Source organism: Furipterus horrens, unplaced genomic scaffold (assembly GCF_987537825.1).
Source record: "Furipterus horrens unplaced genomic scaffold, mFurHor1.1.pri manual_scaffold_4, whole genome shotgun sequence".
Classification (NCBI taxonomy): domain Eukaryota; kingdom Metazoa; phylum Chordata; class Mammalia; order Chiroptera; family Furipteridae; genus Furipterus; species Furipterus horrens.
Genome location: NW_028327174.1, coordinates 196,621,642 through 196,629,347, shown reverse-complemented (window position 1 = coordinate 196,629,347; position 7,706 = coordinate 196,621,642). Strand labels below are relative to the sequence as shown.

At 52.2% G+C, this 7,706-nt stretch overlaps 1 long non-coding RNA gene across 1 annotated transcript; it reads left to right on the top strand.

Moving 5' to 3' along the window:
- Positions 1-880: 880 nt before the first annotated feature.
- On the top strand, positions 881-3,312 carry LOC150013714 (uncharacterized). Its single transcript, XR_016510823.1, has 2 exons — positions 881-1,113; positions 1,868-3,312. It is a non-coding gene; the product is annotated as an uncharacterized LOC150013714 (long non-coding RNA).
- The last annotated feature ends 4,394 nt before the right edge of the window (positions 3,313-7,706 follow it).

Here is a 7,706-nt window from a genome sequence, read left to right as displayed (position 1 = left end):
CTAAAACTTGCCTGTTCCCTGAAATTCCTTTTTTTTTTTTTTTCTTTTTGCTGAGCAGCCTCCAGTATGGGTTTGGTTACTTGCCACCCAAAGGGCTCTGACTAAAACATCTCTAATTTCCAGAGCTGGTCCCCTAATATTATGCTTTTGGGGCTTCTTCTCCGGGCTTCCCCTGCAGTCATTTGCACACAGAGATCCTGGCTCCGCGAGGGGGATCCATGCCCTCCGGTCTCAGTGCTCTCCCTACAACCTGGCCCATCCGTGTTGGGATGCAGGGTGCTGTCATTGTCCCTCCTGAAGTGCAGCGGCTAGAACTGGAAACATGCTCTCTGTAGGGGCTGACAAGGGCCACGATGAAAGGTGCTGTCATTTCCAGTTTTCTAGACGTTCAGTCTCTAGTAATGCCACCCGCATTGCGAGAGGCGTTTGTGTTTTCAACAGCTACATTATGCTGGTGACTCACTGAATTTGCAGTGAGCGCTTTTTCCCATGAACTACTATCTGGCAAACTCTCTCTCCCCTATGCAGTACTTGCACAATGAATTCTTCGGAAACAGAGGCACGACCTTACAGTATGCTGGTTAAATGTCATCTGCTTGGCTCCCATCCAGCCGTCTAGCCTTCAAAGCATTGTAAGTCCATCTTCTGTTGCACAAAGCATTAATTCTGCACTGTGGCAGCTGCAATTTTATGAGCAGGCCTTCTGTGTTCTAAGTCCAAATTGTAAAACTGATGATCAGTGGGACCGGAGTGAGTACAGAGCTGTGCGGTCTATCACTAGAGACGGCCAGTTAGTCTCACTTTTTTTGCACCCATTCACACCCATCAGGATCATGGACTAACCTTGGGTGGGGCAGGAAAGCAGTGAACTTCTACCTCAAGTAAGGCTCTTTGGTTGCAAACAACAGGACCTTTCGGTGGCCAGAAAGGACCATATGGGGAGGAGCTGGGGAGATCAAAGATGGGAAGGACTACAGCAACCCTGCCACTGCCAGGAAAGAGGAGGAAGTGGGGGCTGGGAATCCAGGTGGAAGCCCAGGCAGTCCAGGGTCCTTGGTGAGCTTAACATTGGCCTCGTGAGTGGAGGGCTGGTCATCTTAACTGGCAGTCCTGGTAAGATCTGGGCTTCTACTCCCGCTGCAGTCTCCTCTGTCAATCAATTGGGGGTCTCTAGTTCCGTTTAATAACTGCTGTGCACCTGTGGGTTCTGGAGTCAGACAGCTGCATTCAAATCTGGCCCCACCACCCACCAGCAAACTGCTCTGTGCTTCTTTTTCCTTCTGTCTGCAATGAGGGCGATGACTACTTCCCGCCTCATATGTTTGCCTTGAGAATAGAGTTAATACAGGCAAAGTGTCAGGCATGTAGTCAGGACTCTGTGTTGGTCAGCCGTGTTATTAAAGTATCATTACATGGTGAGTCCACATTTTCCCCCATAGCCCCAAAGATAGGAAACGCAGGTAGGTGTATCTGGATTGGGCACGATTGCCGTGCTCTTAGAGGCGAGAGGCAAGGGCAACCGGGTTTAAATCCCAGGGACCCTTGTCGGCATTCCTGGTCACCACTTCCTTTTCTGAGTGCTCAGATCACTACGGAATCATCTGGTCAGAACTGGCTTGGCAGTCGGTGTTAGGCTAACTAGTCCGTAATTGCTGCATTCGCACTTTCCAGAAGAATGGGACCACAGTGCTTTCTTCTCTCCTGGCTCCTGGGCTGCTCTGGTCCTGTCAGAGTCCCGCCTTTCCCTCTGGCTCTCTTGGGGCACAATTTGCTAGACCCAAAAACTCGGTCTTATTTATTTAAGTTATTATATATTTAGGGTTTTTTTTGTTTTGTTTTTCTGAGACTGTTTTTCTTGTTTGGATAGCAAAGTGACCCGACGCCAGAAGAAACCCAAGAAGCTCAGGGGCCCCGACTGCCACCCACTCTCCTCGGTGTGGGCCCATGGTCCCATGCCTGCATTCCAGGCTCTCGGGTTCAGGGGCTTTACCCACAGATCCCTTGGGCCTCTCCCACATCCCCGTGACTCTCACAGAGAAGGAGAAATCTCTGAGGCCTGGGATGTGCACCATGGAGGTCTTGAACACACCAGATTCCTGATGCCAGGCCCCAATTAGGATAGAATGACGGGGGCAGGGTCCCTGTCACAAGCCCATCTGGCTTGTTGGAGGCAAGGCCACAACCCAGCCAAAGAGAACTTTAATGGTATTTCATTTATTTAATTTTTTAAATTCTTAGAACATCCAGGACGGAAAAATGTTAAAAAGCAGTCTGAGGACAGAGGGACAATTACACATTGTCCCAAGCTCCCAGCGGTGCTGCCCTTGTGATTCTTCAGTCAAGGCCTGTGCCTACAATTTCAGGTGTTGCTTGGTCCCACCCTCCCCTGGACTGGTTGCAGAAATGGAGGGATGGGTCTAGCCATAGGCATGGGGTTCGAACCTGGATCTGTCTGATTTCTCTGCACCTCTTCTGGGCCCTGTCCCATTTCTACTTAGTTTTATTCCTAGCACACAAACCAAGTTTTTTAACCTAAAAAATGTCTTAAACTACATGCTAGCTGCAAAAACTACAAACATATGCATGTGTAGAAGGCTAAAAAAATAAAAGACACAAGTACCCCTCCCTCCTCCGTGCCTCCAGCCTCATCCTTAAAGGGGATCACTGTGAACAGTGTAGGGGCACATGTCCTAGTGACTTCTCCTTTGAACCCCGTTTTCCCTCTGTCAAGAGGAAACGGTGATGTTTGGTCCAAGGGCCTCAGAGAACGGGGGTGTTGCCAGTTCAATGAGAGAAAGTAAGCAGAGCTTCTGGCCTGGGGCCTCACACATAATAGGTGCTCAGGAAATGGCTGCTTGATTCTGGGTGGTTATCAATGACTGGTTGTGTGGCCCTGCCCCCTCAGGCCTCAGTCACCCTGTCTGTCTCCCCACCTACCACAGCCTCTCACTGTATCCAGAAGAAATTAGTCCCAGCCCAACAAAAGTCAGGGGAGGAGGAGAGGAAGGGAGTAAACTCCAGCACTCAAGGGCCTGCTTCGGATGATGGATCTCAACTGATCTTCAAGACGAAGTACAATCGCATTTTTCACTGATGAGGAGACGAGGGCTGGAGCAAGGAAGTAACTCATCCCAAACCCCATGATTAGTGGGCCAACAAGCCAAAATGGATGCCAGGCCCAAGTCCTGACCTCAGATCCTTTCTGCTGTGCCCCACGGACTGCAGGTTGTTGTGATTCATCTGTGTCTCAGGCCAGGCCCAGCTGGGGTTTTGAAAATGGGTCCTTGAATGAATGAATATGTGAAGGAAAGACTCGATGGCTACGTTATGTATTTTACACACAGCTCTCATCAGTACAGCGTCGGTGTCCCTTTCACAGCCCTTCTTTCCTGTGATTTTTTCATAATGACCCCACTTAGTGGGAGGCTCTGCCTCCATTTCATCGATGAGGAAACGGAGGTTCAATATGCCCCGGGCCTTTGGCTTAGGAGGACAAGGAGGCAGAGCTGTCTGAAGTCAGACCCCGTGTGTGGGTTTCCACTGCCCCCTTGTCCTCTCCATGGCCCCAGAGTCACCTCTGGGTGCCACTGAGCCTACCATGGGCTGAGCAGAGGTAAGTGCTCAGTGGACATTGAACCAGGAACGGGCACGGCTGCCCTGCAAAAAGGCACACAGTATTGGTTTGCTTAGCACCAAATAAATGGTGAGGCCTTGGGACACCAGCCAGAGTCCCCCCAGACGCCCAACCCAAGCCAAGCTGGTTCAGCCTCCCCGGAGCCCTGCATAGAGTGGCTTCAGAAGAAGCTGGCACCTAGCTCCTTGGTTCTCCCATGACCTTCCTGGCTCTAGGGGAGAAAGGCTGCAGAGGGTGAGGCCTAGACCAGCCCTGGGGTATCTGTGAAGGTAGCAGACCAAGGTTGGCATCTGGTGGCCCTATCCCCACCTCCTAGGGTTTTTGAGGGACCTGAACCTACCTTGAGAAGTAGCCCAGGGACCAGGTCATATGAGAGCTGAACCCTGAGACGTGGAACCTGCAGCCCCCAGCCTCGCTGACCCAATAGCATCAGCGAGACAGCCACGGCCACAGCTCTGCTCACCGAGTTGGACTAAACTCTGTCCCACCTCTGTGAGTCCACTCTGTGTGGCCCCAGGGGCACCTGGACCAGCTCTGGCCTGACACTTTACCCAGGGGACTGAAGGACAGGAGCCCCAGGATGGGTGGTGGATCCTGTCCCCTTGTCTCCTGAGCTGGTGGCCCACTGGAGACAGGGTGGGGAGTGAGGGGGCAATGGGCTTGGCCTCAGGGTGGGGTGGGAGAGGGGAAGGGGGGCTGGGGCATACTGTCAGACCCACACCAGCCTCTCCCCTCCTCTTCCTCCTCCTTTCTTTCATTCTTTCTGTTTTGTCCTCCACCCCCACTGCCTTCCTTCCACCTAATCGCACCCTCTTGCTCTTGCCCGTCATGCGCCTCCACTCCTCTGGGCCTGCCATCTGAGAGGGCTCAGGGAGGAGGAGTGGGACCTTTGGGCAGCAGGGAGGTTTTCTGGGAGGAGACTGTGGGCTTCTAGGTCTCTGGAGCTGGAAAGGTATCTGCAAAACAGAGAAGATCTGGGAGGCAGGAATAGGGTGTGGGGGCACTGGGTCACCTGGGTCACCTGGGGTGGGGGGGACATCTATGGGAAACCAGAATGAGGAGCTGAGGAGAGGTGCCTGAAATGGAGGCCTTGAATGCTGGGCTAAGGGGCTTGGATCACATTCTGTGGACAGCGGTTTGCAAAGTGGACGTCCCGGAACCCAGAGGGTGCAAGAGGGAACCTCGGAGCTCCTTGAGGGTGGAAGGTCGGGAGGAATGACTCTTAATTTCACGAGATTTATGGACTCTGCTGCCACAGGTGGTGGGGAGCGGTGAAGGGTATTCAGCAAAGACGAGGGGACGGCCCGGAGTGGGCTTTAGGAAGCGCGTGCTGGCTGCCAGAGAGGAAGAACTGAACTCCACAGGTCAAGTGGCCCACCAGGCCTCCGTGCAGGGGTTCTCTTGCCTCCCGACCTTTTCTCCTTAGGCCACCAGGAGGTAATAATAATAAAATACCCCAACTCTCACAGTGGCAGCAGGTGCCATGCCTTGCAGACCACATTACATTATCACACCGGGTGGATAGTGTGCAGATGGGGAAGTAAATGGAGGGCCCAGGAGAAGAAGAGACTCAAAACTGGGATCACCAGTCAGCCTCAGTGACACAGCCAGAATGCACACCCAGAGCCTGGTCTACCATGTGTGTTTGGCCCCTTGGGTAGCCCAGAGCAGGTGCAGAACAGCTGCTGTGGTGTGTGATCCCCGGGAGCCTCCTGCAGCTCCCGCCCCCTCTGCCCACCTGCCCTTCCAACTGTCTCAGCCACACCTGGCACCCACATGCCTTGTGGAAATCTGATCGGCCTTGTGCTGCCCTCCAAGGAGACAGCTGGTAGGTGGGGGTTGGGAGACGGGTGGGGTGGGAAACAGAGCTCCAGCCAGAGAGCAGGAGCAGCAGGGAGAGAGCAGCAGGCTCCACCTGCTGTGTGACCTTGAGCTCCTTGCTAGGCCTCTCTGGGCTCAGCTCCAAGGTTAACTATAGAGAACTTGTGGCTTCCTTGGCTCTCCTGCTCATACCTGGAACAGCACACTGGCTCCCACAGGTGCCACCTTCACCCACCCACAATGGTGACAGGCTGTGTGATCTCAAGCCAGTGACTTAGCGTCCACATCAAGTTGATAGGGTTGGGGCAGCCCCTGTCTTCCACTTGGGGGCTGGTCACAGTGGCCCACTCCTCCCCCCAGGCTCGGACTTTCCTCAATGGCCATTTTGTGTTGTTGCCAGGGGACTGTTGTTTGCTCAGCTGCCCCCCACCCCTGAGACCTCGTGATAAAAGATAAAGGACTTCTATCAGCCCCCAGAGGCCTGGTGTCTCGGCAGGGTGGGGCTGGGGTGAGAAGCCCCCTCCTTTAGGCTGTCTGTGGCATTGTCCTTTCCTTCCTGTCAGGGTGGGGGTGGGAGGCACTTGTGGTCATTTCCTCTCAGACTTGTTTCCCTTTCCAGAAGCTCAGGCCTGACCCAGCCTGGTGCCACTCCCAGCTGTGTGTGCCCATTCAAGCCCCAGCAGCACGCAGCCTCAGTTTCCCGCTCTGTGGCAGCTTAGCCCGCTTCTAAACCTGGCTTCAGATCCCCAGTTCAAATCCTTATTGGCCTTGTGCCAATGAGCCTCAGTTTCCTCATCTGAAAACTGGGAGTCTTAATGGACCTAGCTTCATAGGAAATTAAAACCATGGAGCCCGACAGCCCTGGGTGGGTTCACAGCTGGGTGATTTGGGGTGAGTCACTTAGCCTCAGTTTTCTCCTCAGAAGAATGGAGAGGACAGTGGGACCTGCCGCGGAGATTCCTGGTGGGGAGGCCCCAGAGAGCTCACAGATTAGGCACACACGGGGCGCTCAGTGAACACTGGCTTTGAAAAACAGCTCGGGAACAACTGGGTGAGTTGGCCGCACACCCCAAAGTCCCAACCAACCAAGACTGATGGGGCTCCCGGGCAGCAGCCCCTCCCCCAGGCCCCAAGGGAGCCTCTTTTTGAGTTTTTCCTCATGAATTCATTTTTGAAGTGTGTTCCTTAACTTCCAAGTGTGTGGGGATTTTCTAGTTATCCATTTTAAAATTTATTTCTATATTGTATGCATGTTGTCACACCGTGCTCAGAAGGATTTTTAAACTATATTTTATTGATTATCCTGTTTCAGTTGTCCCAATTTTCCCCCTCTGCCCCCCTCTGCCTGGTACCCCTCTTCTCTACAACAGTCGTTTCCCCTTAGTCCATGTCCATGGGTCCTGTATGTAAGTTCTTTGAACTCTCCCATTCCTATATTATTCTTAACATCCCCCTGTCTATTTTGTACCTACCAATTATGCTTCTTAGTCCCTGCACCATTTCTCCATTTCTCCCCCTTCTCCCTCCCAGCTGATAACTCTTCAAATGATCCTCGTACCTATGATTCTGTTCCTGTTCTGGTTGTTTGCTTAGTTGGTTTTCGTTTTTTAGATTCAGTTGTTGATAGCTGTGAGTTTGTTGTCATTTCAGTGTTCATAGTTTTGATCTTCATTTTTCTTAAGTCCCTTTAACATTTCATGTAATAATAACATGGTGATGATGAATTCCTTTAACTTTTACCTTGCCAGGGAAACACTCTATCTGCCCTTGCATTCTAAATGATAGCTTTGCTGGATAGAATAATCTAGGTTGTAGGTCCTTGCTTTTCATCACTTGGGATACTTCTTGCCAGCCCCTTCTTGCCCACAAAGTTTCTTTTGAGAAATCACCTGATAGTCTGATGGGAACTTCTTTGTAGGTAACTCTCTTCTTTTCTCTTGCTGCTTTTAAGATTCTCTCTTTATCTTTAACCTTTGGCATTTTAGTTATGATATGTCTTGGTGTGGTCCTCTTTGGAACTGAACCTTTATCAAATTCCCTAAGGCGGTTTGACATTGTAGTCAACACCGGCAACTCCTGCGGCGCACCTGAAGCCAAGCTGTATTGACTCCGTCTTTCCCTTGGACCCTTCAGCTGCGAAGAGAGGGGGGGTCTGCTGCATGGGCAACAGCAGACCCTCCATATCACCCTGCCCAGGCTCTGTAGCTTCAGCTCCACTGGAGAGGACACTCCAGCGTCATCGCAAGATGTC